At 49.0% G+C, this 22,517-nt stretch overlaps 1 long non-coding RNA gene across 1 annotated transcript; it reads right to left on the bottom strand.

The window, feature by feature from the left end:
- Nucleotides 1–3,843: 3,843 nt before the first annotated feature.
- LOC125082037 (uncharacterized) lies at nt 3,844–10,889 on the bottom strand. Its single transcript, XR_007121864.1, has 2 exons — nt 7,048–10,889; nt 3,844–6,296 (listed from the first exon to the last, which is right to left on the bottom strand). It is a non-coding gene; the product is annotated as an uncharacterized LOC125082037 (long non-coding RNA).
- Between the last annotated feature and the right edge of the window lie 11,628 nt (nt 10,890–22,517).

Here is a 22,517-nt window from a genome sequence, read left to right on the forward strand (position 1 = left end):
GTGGGATCATTCCCAAAGACTGAGCACCGGACAGGGTTAGGAGTGAGTTTTTATGGTTACAGGCAATGGGTGATGGTAACAAGTTGTTTTCGAGGTCTCTCAAGGCCCAGACAATTTCCAGTCTCTCAAGGCCAAATGGCCCTTTCACTTGTAAGTATAATCTCTGTGGAGGTAAATCGGGAAAGTGCTAAATCACCTAGGGGGCTGTTTCTCTTTCTTTTCTTAGTCAAACAGGACTGGGCATCTGGCCTTTCTCTTCTGTCTCAGCAGGAGCAAAGACTTGTTATCTTATCTTAGTCAAATGGGATGGTTATTTGGTCTTTCCTTGGCCTTAGCTGGAGCAAAGGGGAGCCTGGGACAGAAAGGGGCTGGAGCCAGGAGTCTCTATCTGCCTCACCCGCTCTCTGCCTGCCTCTCTATTTGCTATTTCTGTGTCAAATAAAACGTTAAAAATTTTTAATTTAAAAAACACTCAAAAAACTGCAAATGCAAGAAAATTGATGTGATGTAGGCTGAGGGGGGACAGCCAAGAAAGAATTCTTGAGAACTTTTTGATGCAAAAAGGTGTTTGTTTTGTTTTTTAAGAACTTAAGGGCTCCTGGGTGGCTCTGATGAACTTCTAGAATATAGCTGAGGTTAGGTGGGGTCCAGAGCCGATGACTAAGAAAGAATTCGTGAGACATCTTTGGTGCAAAATGGTGGTTTATTAAAGCACAGGAACAGGACCCGTGGGCAGAAAGAGCTGCTGCTCCCGGGTGAGGGGTGGCAGGTTATGTACCATGGGGATGGGGGAAGTAAGAAAAGGGAGGTTTCAACAGAACTTTCATATACTAAAGAGGACCTACAAGATACTGGATACCAGAGGCCTTGGCATTGCCAAGGTGGTTTTGCCCTTTAGCAAGGTATTAACATTAAGATGGTTGGGAGAGGGCGCCTGGGTGGCTCAGTGGGTTAAGCCGCTGCCTTCGGCTCAGGTCATGATCTCAGGGTCCTGGGATCGAGTCCCGCATCGGGTTCTCTGCTCAGCAGAGATCCTGCTTTCCTCTCTCTCTCTGCCTGCCTCTCCATCTACTTGTGATCTCTCTCTGTCAAATAAATAAATAAAATCTAAAAAAAAAAAAAATAATAAAATAAAAAAGATGGTTGGGAGATTCCTAAAGAATGTCATGTCCTTTTACTTTGTCCTCAGCCAGCCAGCCAGCCAGCCAGCCTTCTGTTCCCTCATCAGCTCAGTTGGTTAAGCTTCTGCCTTTGGCTCACGTCATGAGCCCAGGATCCTGGGATCCAGTTCTGAATGGAGCTCCTTGCTTGGTGGGGAGCCTGCTTCTCCCTGTGCCTGCCAGTCCCCCTGCTTGTGCTCTCTTTCTCTGACAAACAAAGCTAAAAATTTTAAAAAAATTTTTTTTAAAGTATGATTTTATTTACATATTTGAGAGGGAGGGAAAGAACAAGCATGGAGGTGGGGCAGTGAGGAACAGAGGGAGAGGGAGAAGCAGACTCCCCATGGAGCAGGGAGCCCTACTTTGGGCTGTGGAGGCTGATGAAGTTCTAGAATGTAGGTGAGGTTCGGTGGGCTGAGGTCCGGAGCCGATGACCAAGAAAGAATTCTTGAGACATCTTTGGTGCAAAATGGTGGTTTATTAAAGCACAGGGACAGGACCCGTGGGCAGAAAGAGGTGCTGCCCCGGGTTGTGAGGGATGGCAGGTTATGTACCCTGTGGTTGGGGGAAGGTGAGGGCAAGGGAGGTTTCAACGGAGTTTTCATATGCTAAAGAGGGCCTACAAGGTGCCGGGATACCGGAGGTCTCCGGCTTGATCAATGCTGTCTTTTAGCAAGTCATTAACATCAAGATAGTTGGGAGATTCCTGTCTTGCAGGATTGTGATCTCTGCAAGTTAACTATTTGTTTTTCTTTTAGGGCAGTCAGTGGTGCCTGAGGAATGTCACACATGTTACCGAGGGGAGCAGGTGGAGAGGGGGTGCAAGGTGCCAGCTTTTGCTTTGTTCTCAGCCAGCCTCCTGCTCCCACATCAGAGACCAAGAAAAACAAGGCTGTACCCACCTCAAGTCTAGCCTTGACATAAGTACAGCCATCTTGGCCCCGGCAGCCATCTTAGGTCTCCATGACCGGTAAATGACCCCTGGCTCCAGGAACAATGGCCAAAGGATTTGTCTCCATGACCGGTAAATGACCCCTGGTTCCAGAAGACTGACCAAAGGTTTTGAAAACAAAACGCCATACCAAAATCCAATTAGGAATAGGATAGCTTAACAAGGTAATAAATCATGTCAGAAATAGGATAGCTTAAAACTGTAATAAATCACAAGAACATAGGGCTGGTGATCATGGCCCAATCACCTACTGCCAAGTCCACCCCTACTCTGTCTTTAAAAATTCTGACTGTAATCTGGTTCGGGGTCCAAGTCCCTATTCCGCTGTGTCAGGTATACTTGGGTATACTTGACAGGTGTACTTAAGCCCAAGCTTAAGCTTGTTGAATAAACCCTTGTGTGATTGCATTGGTGTTGGCTCCTTGGTGGTCTCTTGGACACAAAAACTTGGGTGTAACAGGGGCTAGATCCCAGAACCCTGGGATCATGACCTGAGCCAAAGGCAGATGCTTAACCTACCAAGCCACTGAGGCACCCCAACAGGTGTTTTTATTAAAGCACAGTGGGCAACAGGCCCCATGGGCAGAAAGAGCTACTGGGATTGTGTTCTAAATTTTTTTTTTTAAAGATTTTATTTATTTATTTGACAGACAGAGATTTCAAGCAGGCAGAGAGACAGAGAGAGGAGGAAGCAGGCTCCCCACTGAGCAGAGAGCCCGATGTGGGGCTCGATCTCAGGACCCTGGGATCATGACCTGAGCTGAAGGCAGAGGTTTTAACCCACTGAGCCACCCAGGCGCCCCACTAAATTTTTTTTTTTTTTTAAGATTTTGTTTATTTACTTGACAGAGTGCATAAGCAGAGGAGAAGCAGACTCCCTGCTGAGCAAGGAGCCTGATGGGAGGGCTCCATCCCAGGACCCCGGGATCAGGACCCCAGCAGACACCTAATCGACTGAGCCACCCAGGCACCCCCTGGGATTGTGTTCTAAAAAAAGATCCATGACAGTGGTACGTTCTGTTTGGAAAGGGAAAAACACTTTACTGATATTATAAAGATCTGATAGAAACAGAAAGGGAAATCTACACACAGATGAGGGTAACAGCAGTATATGAGACTAGGACAAAGTTATATCAAATTGGGTACTTACAACATCCAACCTCATTAGCTGGGCAAGACCCAGTGGAAACAGCTGGGCAGGAGTCCGAACCAAGAGGCCTGGGCACAGTGTCCTCCCCTCAGGTGAGACTTCCAACTGACCATCCCCATAAAGCCCTATTTATAGGACAAATGATGGGGTTTGAAGTTAAACCTTTGTTCGCCTCGCCTCCATGGCAGTTTGGAGCGAGCTGCATTCCATGTTACTGTGTTTTTACATTTTCAAGGACACTGGGCTGTGGGAGCCTACCTCCCCTCCTAGGTCCCATGCCCAGAGGTCAGCTCAGCCTGGAGCAGGAGGGGATGTGAAGCAAGATTTATATCTCTTCATGCCCAGAACAGAAGGGCCAGTTCTGACCTGGAGGCCAGACTATATATATATTTATATTTATATTTATATTTATTTTTTTCAGACAATAGATTTCAAATAACTAGTCTCCCAAAGTCATTCATGCAGCAGGAGCCTCACAAGCAGCATTCCTTAGCCTGCCTGGACCCCTGCAGGTCTGGGTGGTCAGTGTTAGCGTCTAGAGTTGACCACCCCTCAAAGAGACAAGAGGAAACACACAATAATGCAAGTCACACAGCGAGGTTTATTTCCAGCTAGCTGGGGTCCAAGTATCTGCCCGACGCGGCGGGTTTCAACAAGGACCCAGAGCGCTCAAAGCCAAGGGTTTATACAGCATTTTCAAAACATCTAACTCACAGTAATTTTCCATAGTTATATATTTTTGGCTTGCGCCACAACCTGGTGGTTTAACAAGGTAAGCTCTTTTCAAACAGAATTGCGCCACAACCTGGTCATTTATGATTAAGTTGTTTTTCAGGTTTTAGCTAGTTCCTCTTTTCTCAAAGTCACATATGCAGTTTCGGCCAGGGGTCGCTCAGTAAAATGGCTTCCCGGTCCTTAAGATGGCTGTTCTAATGCGAACCCACTCTTACATTCCCCCCTTTAGTTGTGTATAATGAGGAATCCTGCTCATTTACGGGGAAGTTGGAGGGGTCCCCAGGAGCGAGCAAACTCTCATACTGTTGTCTCAAGACCATGAGTTGGACGGTATTAACACGATTTTTTATAAAATTAACAAGCCTATTCAAAATGCAAGGGCCAAAAGTTAAAATAAACACAAGCAAAACAAATGGACCAACTAAGGTAGAGACTAGGGTGGTGAACCAGGGGTACCTATTAAACCAAGGCTCGAACCAGTTTTCCTGTGCCTCCCTTTCCCTCTTTCTCTTGGCTAATCCTCCCCTCACCTTAGCCATAGATTCTTTTATTACCTCCGAGTGGTCAGCATAAAAGCAGCACTCTTCTCCTAACGTGGCACATAGTCCCCCTTGTTGGAGGAACAACAAATCAAGCCCTCTTCTATTCTGGAGTACTACCTTGGACAGGGAGGTGAGAGATTTTTCTAAATGACTTACAGAGGTCTCTATTCTTTCTAGATCCTCATCTATGGCCACCCTCAGGGGTGTCATTCCTGCTCGTTGAGTAACCAGGGAGGCTATGCCGGTCCCGGCCCCAGCTACCCACTCCTAAGCTGAACAGGGTAGCAATAGTTAGTGCAGTGATGGGCTCTCTCTTACTTCTCTCGCTTGTGCCTCTATTCCAGTGAGAATACCTGTGCTCCTCGGGATGGTAGAGGATGCGGGGCATCACAGTCATCAGGACTCAGAATTCCTCAGAGGCATTAAAGACCGAGGATGAGAGGCACAGGGTGAGGCCAGTCTTTGAACATATCCACCATCCATTATTTTCTGGGATTAGCCACTTTGGGCCATCTTTCCAACTAGGGGTGCTATCTACGGAAGTTCAAAGACTTCGTTTAACCTGGGACACTTTCCCTAGGCAGGTTCCATTGCCACTCACTCGCTGCAGGGTTAGACGGATTTTACGGTCCCCCCAATGAACATTGAGAGGGGTTCTCATTTAATGATACATTATAGGTGGCATTTAGCCCTACTGCTTCATAAAACGGAGGCTTCACATCGTAACATAGCCAGCACGAGGCCGTGAGGTTAGGGCTGGTGGCGTTAAGGGTCTCATACATAGTAAGCATTAGTTTTCACAAGGGGTCCTCGGTGGCCTGTGTAGTAGGTGCTGGGGAGAATACAGAGGTGTTAGTCTGGGGTCTTGTGGTCCCGTTTGTGAGGTTTTTGTTACCTGGGTTCTTGGTAGGGGCGGGAGGAGTGGGAGGAGCCTTTCGCCCGCCGGGAGGAGCCAACACCCTATTTGGACCTACCGGAGTACTACTCTTCTGTACTGCCTCAACCTTTAATCTGACAACAATAGTGGATCCCGCATGTCCCCCATATTTGTAGAATACTACTCCCCACTGTTTTCCTTGAATCCAATTGTTAACCCCTTCCTGTTTTCCCTGGTCAGTGAACTGAACTCGGATCCTGTCTGAGTCTTGAGGGGAACAAGGACCTCGAAGGAGAGGAACAGTCGCCCCTCTAGGCTTTCCTTGATTAACAAAGGCCAATCGTAGGGAGTCTGGTCGTGAAACTGGCCACCTCCAATCCCCGTCATTAGAGGTGACACAGGCCCAACTCTTACAGAAGGAATATTGGACCCCCCCACATTGTGGGTCCTTAGAGTGTCCTGGGCAGGCATAGAATCCATAGCTACGGGCTAAATTGGGTGCCGTGGACTTGTAATCAGGGTTGATGTCTCTGAAGCAGAAGATTAAGTCTGGCCACCATGTGGACAGTGGGGCCACGCGGGTGGTTTCGTTGAGAGTCCTACCAGTCTCTCCATCGGTCAGGATCCATGTCTGCTTATAAGGCTGATAAGGATTGGTTTCCGCGAGGTTCCTTTTCCAGTCGTTGAGCAGGGTCAGGACCAGCAGCCACTTCATCGTCAGACTGGACTGGAGATGTGGTGCGTCCCCGAGGTGTGGAGAGTTGTAGCTTCAGGGGGTTATTAGGGTGTTATCGCACGGTCCACTCCCTGGCTTGTCTCTGCTCCAGCGGGGTGGCCGGCGCATGTGGGAGTGGTGAACCCAAGGTCCAATGCCGTCAACCTTTAAGGCAGTGGGGGTAACCAGAACAACCACATAAGGACCTTTTCATCTTTCTTCTAAGGTTCGGGACCTGTGTCTCCCTCCCCATACCCAATTCCCTGGGACAATGCCATGTTCCGGATTCGGTGTGTCCCTTGTCTCATACAAAGAGTGCACCAGGGGCCAGATTTCACGCTGAACCTCCTCCTGTAGGGCCTTCAGACTTGCCAGATAATTTGGAGCCACATTAGGGTCTTGGTCCGGGAGAGTACGGACAACAATGGGGGGGGTGCCCCATACAGGATTTCAAAGGGAGTTAATCCGTGCACATATGGGGAGTTCCAAACCCGGAAGATAGTATAGGGTAGGAGGGTCACCCAGTCCCCGCCAGTCTTGATGGCCAATTTAGACAAGGTCTCCTTCAGGGTTCGATTCATCCTTTTTATCTGCCCTGAGCTCTGGGGATTATATTCACAATGCAACTTCCAATCGGTCCCCACCACTTGGACCCATCCTTGTAGGACTTTGCTGATGAAAGCCGGGCCGTTATTGGACCCTAAAACCTTGGGGACCCCATATCTGGATATGATCTCTTCCAGTGATGCCTTAGCGACAACCTGGGCAGTCTCTCGTTTCGTGGGGAAGGCTTCCACCCAGCCTGAAAAAGTGTCAACCAATACCAGCAAGTACTTATACCCATACCTCCCAGGTTTTACCTCAGTAAAATCCACCTCCCAGCTCCGACCCAGCGCCCTCCCCTGTACCCTCGTACCTGTGCGTAGGGGTCCCTTCCTATTGGGTTTCATAGCCTGGCACCCAACACACTGATCCACGATCTCCTGGATCTGGGTTGTTTGTCAGGAGAACCGGAGGTGGGCGGACTCAAGAACTGTCAGCAATTTTCTCTTCCCTAAATGGGCGGCTTGGTGCAGGATGGAAAGGAGGAACAGTCCTAGTTTTGCCGGCAGTATCAGTCTTTCCTCTGGGTCCCGATGCCACCTATGCTGATCAGGCTTTGGGTAGTGGTGGTTCTGGATCCACTGCAGATCCTCTGGGGTGTAGTCAGGTCGCAGGGGCAGGCGTGGGAGCTCGGGTGTGGGCAGGGCGAGTGCCAAAGTTGGTGAAGTTACTGCCGCCTTTTTGGCGGCCTCATCCGCTCGCCGGTTTTCTTCAGCCTCCGAGGTCCGGGTAGACTGGTGTCCAGGTACGTGGACAACTGCTTCTGCACTGCCGCAAGCAGCCTCTGTACCTCTGGGAGATTGCGCAGTTCCTTTCCTTCCGCTGTAACAAAGCCCCTCTCCCGATAGATGGCCCCATGCACTTGGACAGTGCTGAAAGCCTAGCGGCTATCGGTGTAGACAGTCACTGGGTTCCCCTCGGCCCCGTTCCAGTGCCTCCGCCAGAGCAATCAGTTTGGCCTTCCGGGCTGAGGTCCCCGGGGGAAGTGGGCACTCCAAATGACATTCCCGTCTTGGCCCACTACCGCTGCGCCCGCCCTTTGCACCCCGTCCATAACGAAGCTGCTTTCATCAGTGTACCATATCAACTCACTGTTGGGAAGGGCGGTGTCCTGGAGGTCGGGGCGCATCTGGGTGATTTCTGTCATGATCTGGCAGTCATGCAGGGGGGCTTCCAGATCCGGGGTCGGCAGCAGGATGGCTGGATTCAGTGCAGTTGGTTCAGCAAAGATGATCCGGGGTGCATCTAACAGGAGTCCTTGGTAATGGGTCAGGCGGGCATTGGTCATCCACCTACCAGGGGGATGTTTCAGGATTCCCTCGATCGCATGGGGAGTTACCACCTTCAGATGCTGCCCGAAAGTGAGTTGGTCTTCGTCCTTTACCATCAGGGCTACTGCCACGATGATCCTCAGGCACGGTGGCCATCCTGATGCGACTGGGTCTAGTCTCTTGGATAAGTAGGCAACCGGACGCTTCCATGGCCCCAGGCACTGTATCAGTACCCCTTTCGCTATCCTCTTCCTCTCATCGACGAAGAGGGTGAAGGACTTCAGGGGATCTAGCAATGCCAGGACTGGTGCCTTTAAGAGGGCGGTCTTGAGTTCTTCAAAGGCCTTTTGCTGTTTTGGCCCCAGGCCCAGGGGGCCTTATCCTTGGTTGCCTCATACAGGGGCTTGGCTATCTCAGCATACCCCGGTATCCATAGCCTGCAGTAGCCCGCTGTCCCTAGAAACTCATGGACCTCTCGGGCCGAGGTTGGGACTGGAAGCCTAAGAATAGTCTCTTTCGTGGCCTCTGTTAACCATCTGGTTCCTTCCTTCAATTTATACCTCAGGTAGGTGACTGTCTGCCTGCATATTTGGGCTTTCTTTGCACCGGCCGGATAGCCCAATTGTCCCAGCTCCTGGAGGAGGTCTACAGTGGCCTGTCGGCATTCGGCCTCAGTGGGGGCTGCCAGAAGCAAGTCATCTACATATTGCAGGAGTGTAGCTGAATCATGGCTCTGGCGAAACGAGTCCAGGTCCTGATTTAAGGCTTCATTAAACAGAGTAGGAGAGTTTTTTAAGCCTTGTGGTAGTCTAGTACAGGTTAACTGTCCGGGGGTTCCCGTACTGTCATCATGCTATTCGAAGGCAAAAATATTTTGGCTGCTGGGTGCCAGGGCTATGCTAAAAAATGCATTCTTTCGGTCTAGGGTGGTTTACCAAACATGTGAACAGGACAAGTGACTTAGTAAGGTATAAGGGTTGGGGACCGTGGGGTAGATGTCCTCGACCCTCTTACTCACTTCCCTCAAGTCCTGGACTGGCCTGTAATCCTTTCCCCCTGGTTTCTTAACGGGGAGAAGCGGGGTGTTCCAGGCAGAGTGGCAGGGTTTCAGTATCCCGGCTTCTAGGAGGCGGTTAATGTGTGGAGCAATTCCTTTCTGTGCCCTGGTGGACCCGGGGATGAGGTGCTGGCGGATCCGGATAGGCTGGGCCGAGGCTTTGACCTCGACCACTACTGGTGCTCGGTGGGCCGCTAGGCCCACACCCGCTATCTCCGCCCACGCCTGAGGGTATGTCCTAAACCAGTAATCCATCTCATGGGGCCACTCTCTGGGGGGGAGAAGTGTACTACAGGGCAAACAGGCAATGCTCATCTGCGAGGGACAGGGTCAAGACATGAAGGGGCCGCCCTTGGCAGTCCATCACTTTGATGCCATCCGGCTCAAAGGAGATACGGGCCTGGACCTTGGTTGGGAGATCACGCCCCAACAAGGGGGCCGGGCATTCAGGGATAACCAGGAAAGAGTGGGTCACTTGGTGGGGCCCCAAGTCCACCTGGCACCTACTGGTCCATCGATAAGCCTTGGACCCAGTTGCCCCCTGCACTAGGCTGGTTTTCTGAGATAAGGGCTCCGTAGGCTTGTTTAAAACTGAGTACTGGGCTCCTGTGTCTACCATGAATCCCACTGGTTTCCCCTCCACATACACAGTTAACCCAAGACTCGGGGAGGGAACCCGAGTCCCGTCGCCCCTAGTCACTGTCCATTCCTACCAGTAATACCCGAGCGTCCTGTCCAGTCTGGCCCTGGCGCTTGGGGCATTCCCTCTTCCAATGCCCATATTCTTTGCAGTTTGCGCATTGCCCCCATCTAGCCTGGGCCACGGTTTCCGAGGTCAGGCCGGTCCGGCTAGACCTGGTCCCGCCCGGGCTGTGCCCTGTACCCCTGCCAGCAGGATCTTGGCCATCTCCTTCTGCTGCCTTCTGTTCTCGCTACTCTGATGCTCTCTGTCTTCTTTCCTAAGTCTTTCCTGTAACGCCTGATTCTCCTTTCTGATCCGATCCTCCCTTTCCTCTGGAGTCTCCCGAGTGTTAAAAACTCTCTCTGCCACTTTCATCAGATCCCGAATGGTCATTTCCCCTAATCCTTCCTGTTTATGTAAGTTCTTTCTAATATCTGGGGCAGCTTGGTTTATAAAGGATATAATCCCAGCTGACTGATTCTCCTCTGCCAGGGGGTCCAAAGGGGTGTACTGCCTATAAGCATCATAGAGGCACTCTAAAAATACGGCCGGGCTTTCACTTACCCCTTGCATTACAGCTTTTACCTTAGCCAAATTGGTGGGGAGATGCCACTCGGAGACCTGCCATAAGAGTCTGGCAGTAAACTCAGAGACGCTCCCTACCTTCCACGTTCCCAAAGTCCCAATCCGGTCTATTCAAGGGGAAGCACTTGTCGATCAGGTTTGGCAAGGTTGTCGCTGTCCTTTGTCCCCGGGGACATTCTTTTTGGCCTTGGTGAGGATCCAGAGGATCTGCTCGCACTCTTCGGTGGTGAACAAGGTCTTAAGGAGCTGCTGGCAATCGTCCCAGGTGGGGCTATGTGTATGCATGACGGACTCAAACAGGTCAGTCAGGCCCCTCGGGTCTTCAGAGAAAGGGTGGTTTTGAGCCTTCCAGTTATACACATCACTGCTTGAAAAGGCCCAATACTGGTAAGATCGCTCCCCATCTGGGCCAGTACCTCCCAGGGCCCGTACGGGGAGAATGGGCGCCCCGGCTAAGATGGAGGAGGACCTGAGACGGCTGCCCCTCCCGAGCCCCCTCACTCATCTGCCTCCCCGGCTGTGGTTGAGGAGACCTTAAAATATAACCCATGGGAAATTTTACTAGTTACCAAGCACATTTAGACATAGCCTTAAGAAAAAAACATACTGGCAACAGGCCTTTGGGGGAGAGGATGATCTACGGCCTTGAAGCTGAGGTGCGGGGGATGCCCGGCATGCTCAGGGCAGAATGCTGCCTGCTTCATTTTTCCGTTATCTCCTCTTTCTCTCCACAAAAGGCGCCTGTGGCTAGTTAGATAAGTCCTTTGAATGTGCTTGTTCAACTATAAACTTTATACTGCTTGACCAGACCTGTTTTGCCCTCCTTCTTGTTTATCTACAAGGCATATGACTAATGTTTGGCCTTCTTCGGCTCTTCTGTGGGTTACTGTTTGGGTTATATTTTAAGTAATACATTGTTCTGAGGGATAGTTGCAGGATTTACTCTATGGATGGAGGTTTCTGTAATCTAATAAAAGTGGGACTGACGAGTTGTTGGGGCAACAGTCTTCTCTACTATTGTCCCCTGCTCCCTTTCTCTTGCAGCTGACTTGTTTGTGCCTCATTCTTCTCCCGTTCGCTGACCCAAAGTGGCAAAATCCTATCCTTGAGTTGTCATGCATAATATGACGCCATATGTACCCACAAGGCACTTTTTACAAATCCACAAATCCAGAAACACATTTTAAGTAACATGGAGTGTAATTATAAGCACCCTTTACACACCCTCCCCAATGGGGTAACCAATCAAATAAACTAGGGAAAGTATTCGGGTGCCTGGGTGGCTGAGTCTTCAGACATCTGAAGGTGTCTGCCTTCAGCTCAGGTCATGATCTCAGTATCCTGGGATCCAGCCTCACACAGGGGGCCCTGCTTCTCCCTTTCCAGCTCCCCTGTGCTTGTGTTCCCTCTCTCACTATCTTTCTGTCAAATAAATAAAGTCTTAAACCTAGGGAAAGTATTGAGTTGATCAGTTTCATGTCTCATTTTATTTATAAATTTATTGATTTTGTTAAAATCTTAAAATAGCACATTCATGGGATGCCTGGGTGGCTCAGCCGGTTAAGCCTCTGCCTTTGGCTCTGGTCATGATCCCAGCATCCTGGGATCAAGTCCCACATGGGACTCCTTGCTCAGCGGGGAGCCTGCTTCTCCCTCTGCTTGCCGCTGCCCCTGCTTATACTCGTGTGCTCTCTGACAACCAAATAAATAAAATCTTAAAAAAAATAGCACACCTGTGGGGACGCCTGGATGGCTCAGTTGGTTAAGTGGCTGCCTTCAGCTCGGGTCATGATCCCAGCGGCCTGGGATAGAGTCCCGCATTGGGCTCCTTGCTCACAGGGAGCCTGCTTCTCCCTCTGCCTCTGCCTGCCACTCTGTCTGCCTGTGCTTGCTCTCTCTCTCTCTGACAAATAAATAAAATCTTAAAAAAAAAAAAAATAGCACATCTGTGGAAGGTCATTACATTGTAACAGGAGATAATGTATAGTGGCTCTGTTTTTTTTTTTTTTAAAGATTTTATTTATTTATTTGACAGAGAGAAATCACAAGTAGGCAGAGAGGCAGGCAGAGAGAGAGGAGGAAGCAGGCTCCCTGCTGAGCAGAAAGCCCGATGTGGGGCTCGAACCCAGGACCTGGGATCATGACCTGAGCCGAAGGCAGCGGCTTAACCCACTGAGCCACCCAGGCGCCCCTATAGTGGCTCTGTTTTGTAAGAATTCTTCTCACAAAGCACTTACTGGAAGAGCATCAGCAGTACCATTAACTATTTTATTTTATTTATTTATTTATTTTAAAAGATTTTATTTATTTGACAAAGAGAGATCACAAGTAGGCAGAGAGGCAGGCAGAGAGAGGAGGAAGCAGGCTCCCTGCTGAGCAGAGAGCCCAATGCAGGGCTCGATCCATGACCCTGGGATCATGACCCGAGCTGAAGGCAGAGGCTTTAACCCACTGAGCCACTCAGGCGCCCCATTAACTATTTTAGAAGTTATAAAAAGAGAGGGGTGCCTGGCTGGCTCAGTTTTTTGGGCATCTTCCTTTGGCTCAGGTAGTGATCTTGGGGGTCCCTGGGATCAAGCCCTGTGCTGGGCTCCCTGCTCAGCAGGGAGTCTGCTTCTCCCTCTCCCTCTCCCCCTTCCCCCCTTGTTCTCTCTTTCTTCTCTCAAATAAATAAAATCTTTTTTAAAAAAGAAGTTATACAAAATAACTTATTTCATTTTGTTCACCTACTATTAATCCAGGTATAGCTAAAATACTGATTACCGGGGCAACAGTAGCTGAAGGAGATAACACATGATCATCCTGATTGGTGGGTCAGGTGTATTTCTCAGAAGGACTTTCAGGAGGAGACCTAAGGAGAAACAGTTTCCCTATAGTACATACACCTTACTAATGTTTAGGAATATGATTTCTTTTAATTTTATTTTTTTAAAGATTTTATTTGACAGAGATCACAAGTAGGCAGAGAGGCAGGCAGAGAGAGAGGGGGAAGCAGGCTCCCCGCTGAGCAGAGAGCCCGATTCGGGGGCTTGATCCCAGGATACTGGGATCTTGACCTGAGCTGAAGGCAGAGGCTTTAACCCACTGAGCCACCCAGGCACCCCAGGAATATGATTTTTTTTTAAAGATTTTATTTATTTGTCAGAGAGAGAGAGAGCACGTGTGCACAAGCAGGGGGAGGGGCAGACAGAGGGAGAAGTAGGCTCCCCGCTAAGCAAGGAACGGGCTGCGGAACTCTGTCCCAGGACTGGATCATGACCCCAGCCAAAGCAAATGCTTAACCAACTAAGCCATCCAGGTGTCCCTAGGAATATGATTATACAAGAGATTTCCACATAACCAGGACCATCCAAAAGGCAATAACAAAGTGTGGACCATACATATAAGAGGTATGATTGCAAGTAGAAAGAATTGTAGAACAATTCATACATATACAAGGAGAGGTATATGGAAGGGGAGGTGGTACATTTGCATTAACAATTGATAATGGTTGGGGCACCTGGGTGGCTCAGTGGGTTGGGCCGCTGCCTTCGGCTCGGGTCATGATCTCGGAGTCCTGGGATCGAGCCCCGCATCGGGCTCTCTGCTCAGCAGGAAGCCTGCTTCCCTCTCTCTCTCTCTCTGCCTGCCTCTCCGTCTACTTGTGATCTCTTTCTGTCAAATAAATAAATAAAATCTTTAAAAAAAAAAAAACAATTGATAATGGAAAATATAGCACCATTGAGGTGTAAGAATTTGCTTCAAGAGGTTCCTATGCCAATATTTTGTCAAAATAGATCTTGGGGACTATTTCCTTTGAGTATACAAAATGAGCTAAGGTTTAACACACTCGTTGCCAAGTGTAATCGGAAACTGTTTCTCCCTTAAAGGGACAGTGCAATTGTTATACACTGTTACAAATATAGATGCTTGTTTAAAACTGACATCAGCGGGGTCTGCTTTTACATATGTAGATTCACCGTCATCAGACAAAGTTATGGCTCTTAATTCTACAGAAAAATTATGGTTGGGGTTCCTGAGTGGCTCAGTCATTAAGTGTCTGCCTTCAGCTCAGGTCACAATCCCAGGGTCCTTCTTGGGATTGAGCCCCACATTAGGCTCCTTGCTCAGTGGGAAGCCTGCTCCTCCCTCTCCCTCTCCCTCTCCCACTCCCACTGCTTGTGTTCCCTCTCTCGCTGTGTCTCTCTTTCTCTGTCAAATAAATAAATAAAATCTTTTTTTTAAAGAGATTTTATTTATTTATTTGACACCCACAGAGAGAGAGAGAGGGAGATCACAAGTAGGCAGAGAGGCAAGAGGCAGGGAGAGAGGCGGGGGAGCAGGTGCTGAGCAGAGAGCCCGATGTGGGGCTCCATCCCAGGATCCTGAGACCATGACTGGAGCCGAAGGCAGAGGCTTTAACCCACTGAGCCACCCAGGTGCCCCAAATAAAAGCATAAAAAAATAATAAAGAAAGAAAGATTATGGTTATCTTGATGAGGGTGGCCAGTGAGCTTATGGAAAACGTCTGACATGTTTTGGTGAATAAATCTCATGTCCGTTATGGTACCAGCATATCAGTCCTACAGGTAAAGGACATCTGGCCCAACAGGACAGGATCAATGGCTGTCCTGCTTCAGTGGAGATAGCCTCAGGCTGAGTCTGCAGAATACAGGTAGATTGTGTCCAGGTGATGGGAAAGCACAGTATCCAAATCCGTATCTATGATCATGGAGGGAAACATACATTAAAGGAACATGATACAATTTTTCATGGCCAGAATACATTGCTATTACTGTAGCATCTCCTCCTTGAGCAGTTACTTCAGAAGGAGTAGGATTGCTGTGGGTGGCTTTGTCACCCAAGCCTTTGCCACTGGTTTCTAAGCAGTGCTGGAGCCAAACCCCTTAGCTCCCCTCACCATAGTGAGAGCAGGGGCAAAGCCAGATTCCACAGTGGTCTTCATTAGCGCAACAATACTAACTGTCCGTTTAGATTATATTTCTGTATTCAAAGAGGTTGCCCTCCAGAATTGAGTAAAATGACCTTTATCTCTCCTTGATAACCAGGATTATTTCTCTTAATATTTGTATTCCTCTTAGCACCAATCCTGAATGCCCCATAATTAATCCAACTGTTTCAGGGGGGCAATGAATCCCTATGCCGGTAGGCACAGTTCATTGAATTACAGCTTACTCGTGCTTCTTTCATGGAATGTAAATCTAGTCCAGCAGACTCGGGTGCGGGGGGGCCTCTGTAAAATAATTTAGTGTCTGAATTAATATTCCAACATATTAAGGCTGGCTGTAATAATTTTGTCACATTGCTTATTTGCAAATTAGGGGTCTTCATTTGCCCTAATGGAGTTGCATTTTGACCAACAGATCTATCGTTTAAGATTTTTTTTAAAAAGATTTTATTTATTTGACAGACAGAGATTATAAGTAGGCAGAGAAGCATGCAGAGAGGTAGGAGGAAGCAGGCTCCCTGCTGAGCAGAGAGCCCGATGTAGGGCTCAATCCCAGGACCCGGGGACCATTTCCTGAGCGGAAGCCAGAGGCTTCAACGCACTGAGCCACCCAGGCACCCCTCCTAATTTTCTTTTAAAGATTTTATTTATTTATTTGACAGAGAGATCACAAGTAGGCAGAGAGGCAGGCAGAGAGAGAGGAGGAAGCAGGCTCCCTGCCGAGCAGAGAGCCCGATGCGGGGCTCGATCCCAGGACTCTGAGATCATGACCTGAGCCGAAGGCAGCGGCCCAACCCACTGAGCCACCCAGGCGCCCCCCTCCTAATTTTCTTAATTGTTGTTTAAGAGTCCATTTGTCCGTTCCACCTACCCAGCCGCCTGGGGGTAATAGGGACTATGATGAATCCATTCACTATTATAGGAGGCAGGAAAGGCTTTCACTAATTTACCTGGAAAGCGGGAACCATTATCACTCTGGATCTGAATAGATACACCATAATTCACTATAATAGTCTCTAAGGTCTTGACAGCGTTCTGTTGAGTGGCATGGGCAAATACACAAGATATTAAATATCCCAAGTAAGTGTCCACTACCACACGGATACATTGACAACTCCGGAAGTGGGGTAATGGCCCCACATATTCTATTTGCCAAATTTGGCTGGGGAAGTCTTCCCCGTTGTATGGTCCTTTGTACTGTTGTGGATTTTTCCGTCTTTGCCAGATCCGACAAACTGGACGTTTTAACATGGTTTCTTGTACAGCATCCTGGGGGATGGGTATCCCACGGTCCTGGCCCACCTGTCAGTAGCCTGCTCTCCCAAACGCTGGTTTTTCTCCTGAGCCCGTTGCGCCAATCTGGTGTCCGCCATTGGATCAACTGTGTTTACCGCAATTTGGGCTAATGAGTCTGCGACTTTGTTGAAGGTCCGCTCTGCGGAGGTAAGCTCACTGGGATCATCCCCATGGAAGACAGTCATTTTAGTATTTTGGGCCCATTGCCAAATGTCTTCCCATAGGGGTGTTCCCCAAATCTCTCCCGGCAGTACTTCATCAGTGTTTTTCTCATCACGACATCCATATCATTAACCCATTAGCCACTGACCAGGGTGACACCCAATGTCAGGGTGACACTGTCCTCCTTGTTCTTTTTTTTTTTTTTAAGATTTATTTATTTGACAGAGATCACAAGTAGGCAGAGAGGCAGGCAGAGAGAGGAGGAGGAAGCAGGCTCCCCGAGAGCCCGATGCGGGGCTCATCCCAGGACCCTGAGATCATGACCTGAGCCGAAGACAGAGGCTTAACCCACTGAGCCACCCAGGCGCCCCCCTTTGTTCTTGATTTAAGACTTGGTAAACAACATAAAACTCTGCATATTGGCTACTCATCCCATCTCCATGTGGTTGTGGTTGTGACTTTTTTTTTTTTTTTTTAAGATTTTACTGATTGATTTGAGAGAGCACAAGGGGGGTGCAGTAGGAGAGGGAGAAGCAGACTCCCTACTGAGTAGAGAGCCCTATGCCTGATCGCAGGACCCTGAGATCATGACCTGAGCCGAAGTTAGAGGCTTAACCGACTGAGTCACCCCGGCAAGCCTGTTAGGTCTCTCTCTCTTTTTTTATTTAAAGATTTTATTTATTTATTTGTCAGAGAGCACACACAGGGAGAGCAGCAGGCAGAGGGAGAAGCAGGCTCCCTGCTGAGTAAGGAGCCTGAGGCGGGACTCAATCCCAGGACCCTGGGGTCAAGACGTTAAGCCAAAAGAGCTTAATCGACTGAGCCCACTACAAGATGGGGCTGTTTTTGATACTAATATTCAAACGAGTTCAAAGAAGAAGAAAAATGCCAAGCCTTTAAGTTTTAAGGTCGGAATAGGCAAAGTTATCAGAGGATGGGATGAAGCACTCTTAACTATGAGTAAAGGAGAAAAGGCTCGACTAGAGATTGAACCCTTGGAAGGCTCATAGTCAGTTGAGGAACCAACTCTTAGTATCAGCTCAGGTAATGACTTCATGGATCATGGGATCGAACCCAGTGTGGGGAGTCAGCTTGAGATTTTCTCTAACCCTTCCCTCTCTTTCTCTCTCTGTGCCTTCCCTTTCTTTTCTTTTCTTTTTTTTTTTTAAGATTTTATTTATTTGACAGAGAGAGATCACAAGTAGATGGAGAGGCAGGCAGAGAGAGAGAGGGAAGCAGGATCTCTGCCGAGCAGAGAACCCGATGCGGGACTCGATTCCAGGACCCTGAGATCATGACCTGAGCCGAAGGCAGCGGCTTAACCCACTGAGCCACCCAGGCGCCCCTGCCTTCCCTTTCTTTATCGTCCGCCATCTTGCTGCGGAGCCGTCGCCCGGGAGACGCTTGGAGTCACCCTAGGTCGTGGCGTCCTTGCCCCTTCCTGCCCCCGCGCGGGTCTGGCCTGAGGCACCGGCGGCTCCGAACCCCGAGGGCGGGAGACCCCGGGGCGGGGGTAGGCTCGTAGCGCGCGCCCCTCTCCCTCCTGCTCCCCCCCGCGCGCGCCCCCACCCCTTCCGCTCCTCTCCCGCGGCCCGAGCGCGGCCCTCTCCGGCCTGGGGGGTCGAGGGAGTGAGCGCGCCACGGGTCCCGCCTTCCCTCCTCCCGACCCGCGTGGGGACTCGCAGGCCCGGCTCCCTCCCCGCCCGTGGGTACGACGGATTTGAAAGCGCGGCCGGAGAGCCGGGGGCGGACCTCGCGGCTGCCCCGAGGGCGGAGAGGCCGGGACGCCGGGCAGGCTCGTGGGGCATCCCAGCTGGCGCCCCGAGCCCGGCCGGCGGAGCAAACGCGGCGTCGCCAAGGCGGCAGTGGCTGACACAGACTGGAAGGTTCTCATGGCAACGGAGACGCCCCCCCCCCTCTCTTTTTTTAAAGATTTTATTTATTGGGGCGCCTGGGTGGCTCGGTGGGTTAAAGCCTCTGCCTTTGGCTCAGGTCCTGATCCCAGGGTGCTGGGATGAGCCCCGCATCGGGCTCTCTGCTTGGCATGAAGCCTACTTCCTCCTCTTTCTCTGCCTGCCTCTCTGCCTACTTGTGATCTCTATCTGTCAAATTAAAAAAAAAATTTATTTGTTTGAGAGAAAGAGAGTGTGCAATGTGAAAGAGAGCATGAATGGGGTGGGAAGGGGCAGAGGGTGAGGGAGAAGCAGACTCCCCACTGAGCAGGGAGCCCTATTGAAATAAACAGGAATGGGATAAAATACAATAAATAAAATAATATGAGGAATGGGCTTAGGAGAATCAAAAGATGGCCACTGCAGAGAAACCTTGTGACCGCCGTCAGTCCTGTGACAAAGATCAGCAGTTTTATGTTTAGACATTCTTGTGGTTATCTTTGTTAGAATAGCTCTTGCAGCAGTTTCAGAATGATTGTAAAATTTGAACTGCTTGTCTATACAAAATGGTCCATTTCCACATCTTGTGACCCCACAAATAACTAACTTCCATCTGCTTCTGTGAAACCAACTTGCTTGCTCTGAGATACGTGCTCTGGCAATTTTTGCCTTTATAAGCTTCAAGCCCTTGCTGCTTGAGGCTGCACTTTGAGTTCCTGAAATCGGAGCGCAGCCCTGATGTCAGAATAAAGTCTCCAACTTTGTGTAAAATTTTAACCCATGTCAGACTGTGAATCCTGAACGACCTTAAGCCCATAACACCTATGAAGGACTGGATCCCAGGACTCCAGGATCATGACCTGAGCCAAAGGCAGATACTTAAACGACTGAGCCACCCATGCACACTGTAACATCTTTTTAAGATGGGAACTGTAAACTACAGCCTTCCAAGATGAGCATTATTAATATCTTTTGCCAATCTGTCAGTAAACCAAGCATGCTATTTTTCTTCTGTGAATTGATCACAGGGCTTCCCCCACAGGATAGGGGAACTAGCTAATGGAACATCATTAGAATACATTGACTAATTGGAGTGAGTAGCCATGTCATTCATTTCTTCATGCCCGTGTGATACTCCTTTATATTAGGCTTAGCCTTATCTCATATATACCATTTCCATTTAATTATACTCGCTTCCTGGGTGTGTCCAATCTTATAGGTAGTGGGGTTTCCTTAAATCCACGTCATAACAGGAATGAGGCCTCATCCACACATCCTGACTTCCAGTTACAGGTTCCCTTTCAACTAGTGCCCAGCAGCATGCCAGTAATTGTTCTCCAGATGGAGTATAAGACATACTACTTGAAGGAAGCTTCCTAGTGCAGAATCCTAAAGATAGCCGCATACCACCTTGTTTTTGCCTTAGACTCCAATGAGCACATTCCCCTTCTACTGAGACCTGTGGGTCTGAGAGAGCCAGGTTTAATGGGCCATAAATCTAAAGCAGTCTAAATAGCCAGTTTTGCTTACTGAAAGGCCTGTTTTGTGGTGGCCTTTTGGCCATGAAGCCCTTTGTCTTGATCATTATCTTCCATAAATCAGGCGTGGAAAAGCTGTCAACTTTCCCACGAGCCATCCTGGCTTTAGGAAGGGCCAGAAACATATCTTTCCCGGAAACCCGGGTTTTCTTTACTTGTGGTTTATCACAGGGAGCTAATCCCTAATCTCCCAATTCGCCTAACTGGGTTAATTTTTTTCCACTACTGCTACTGCCCCTCGGAACAATGTGTTACTTAAACTATAACCCCTGGAGGATTTTACTAGTTACCAAGCACATTTAGATATGGCCTTAAGAAAAACATATACTGGCAACAGATCTTTGGGGAGAAGGAGGATATGCAACCGTGAAACTGGGCAGCTGGGGATGCCTGGCTTGCTCAGGGTGGAACGAAAACCGCCTGCTTCCCTTTCTCTTCCCAGAAGTGCCCATTGTTATTTAGATGAGTCCTCTGCCTGTGCATGGTTAACTATAAACTTTATCCTCCTTGTTTGTCCACGAGACATGTGATTACTGTTTGACCTTCATTGGTTCTTCTGTTGGCAACTGTTTCTATCTAATAAAAGTGAGACTGTGGAGTTGCTTGCGGCAGCAGTCTTTTCGACTATTGTTCCGTGTTCCGTGTTCCCAATCTCTTGCAGCTGACTTGTTTGTGCCTAATTCTTCTCCCGTTCGCCGACTGAAGTGGCACACCACCCCATCAATGAGGCTGTCAGTGTCGTTAAACAGTAAAGTCATGGTTACCTGCTTATGTGCGGGAGGAGTGGTGTTAATTACTCGATTTCTGATTTGGATAGTAAGTGACAGTTCGTTAATGCATCTGCCAATCCCCCCAAAACAGCATGATTCATGGCCTCATGTCACAATTTTGGCACACAGTCTTTTAAAGAAGACCAAGGTCTGGGATGCCTGGGTGGCTCAGTCAGCTAAGCGTCTGCTTTCTGCTCAGGGCAGGATCTGAGGGTTCTCAGATCAAGTCCCACATCAGGCTCAGTGGGGAGCTTCTGCTTTCCTTCTGCCTACCTCTACCCCTGCTTGTGTTCTCTGACAAATCTAAATAATGATAATAATAAAAGAATACCAAGGTCTGTGCGCAGCAGGCCATGTGTCCTCTATAGGGTGTTTGTCGGGGGCTCCACAGATGGATGATTCTAACAGAGGAGTTCCATCCATGGGCTTCCCATGGGGCATTCCCATGAGGCACTTGACTCCAATCTCACAGTTCATTCCTGTGAAATGGTTACAAATTTCTTTTCTTTTAAATTTATTTATTTGACAGAGCGCGCACAAGCAGGGGAGTGGGAGAGGGAGAAGCTGATACCTGTCCCCCCTGCTGAGCAGGGAGCCCGACACTGGACTCGATCCCAGGACCGGGGGATCATGACCTGAGCCAAGGACAGATGCCTAACTGAGCCACCCCGGTGTCCCTATTTTATCTTCTCTTCACTGATATCGAGTTTACTGGGCCGTGCTGTCACAATCTCAACTGGAGCAGCTATACTTACAGAGCTGTAAATATTTTCCTTTAAAATCACAACAGTCCAATATAGGGTGTCTCTGTAGTAAAAGCATTCTTCCTGACTGAGGAAATTGGTTGCCATGGTAACAAAGAGGCAAATGACCTCTAGAGCAGATCCAAGCCAGGAGGCCCTGGAAGATGGAAAGTTACTAACAATAAGCTAGAGATAACCAGAAGCCCTACTGGGAGCAAGAGATAACCATAACCAGCCCTTTCTGCTCCTTTAAACAGGTTTCCTGCCATAGGCTCCTTGCACTACTATTCCTGCTCTAAGCAGCCCCAGTTCCCCCAGTTCAAACCCACCTACCAGCAGGCAGCACTGCCCTTGGAAACTGACTGACCGCAGTCCCTATAAAAGCCCTGTAACCCCATTGCCCGGGGTCCAGAACTTGGGAGCACGATGCTCAGCTGGGTCCGCCGGGGTAAAATAAATCCTAGTTTTCTTACTCCTCTGAGTGTCACTTGGTCTCTCACAGGTCTGATTATTTTCTGCAACAGTAACAGTTAAAGGAGCAAGTGGCTTAAAATCGTTTTTCATTCCCAGCATGATTCCTTCCCTTTTCACAAAACACCACCAACACTCCTGACAGGCAAAATAACAAAAAAGAAAAACTCTGTGGATACTCTAGAATTCCCAGATACAATCTTACTGGCTTCATTAATCCATCTCTCCACACCACCCTATCATCTGATCCCAACCCAAAATATTTTGATTTGGGGTGATGAAGTTCTAGAATCTAGAATCTGGGGTGAGGTCTGGAGCTGATGGCCAAGAAAGAATTCTTGAGACATCTTTGGTGCAAAATGGTTGTT

The sequence above is a fragment of the Lutra lutra genome, chromosome 12 (assembly GCF_902655055.1).
Source record: "Lutra lutra chromosome 12, mLutLut1.2, whole genome shotgun sequence".
In the NCBI taxonomy this organism is placed as follows: domain Eukaryota; kingdom Metazoa; phylum Chordata; class Mammalia; order Carnivora; family Mustelidae; genus Lutra; species Lutra lutra.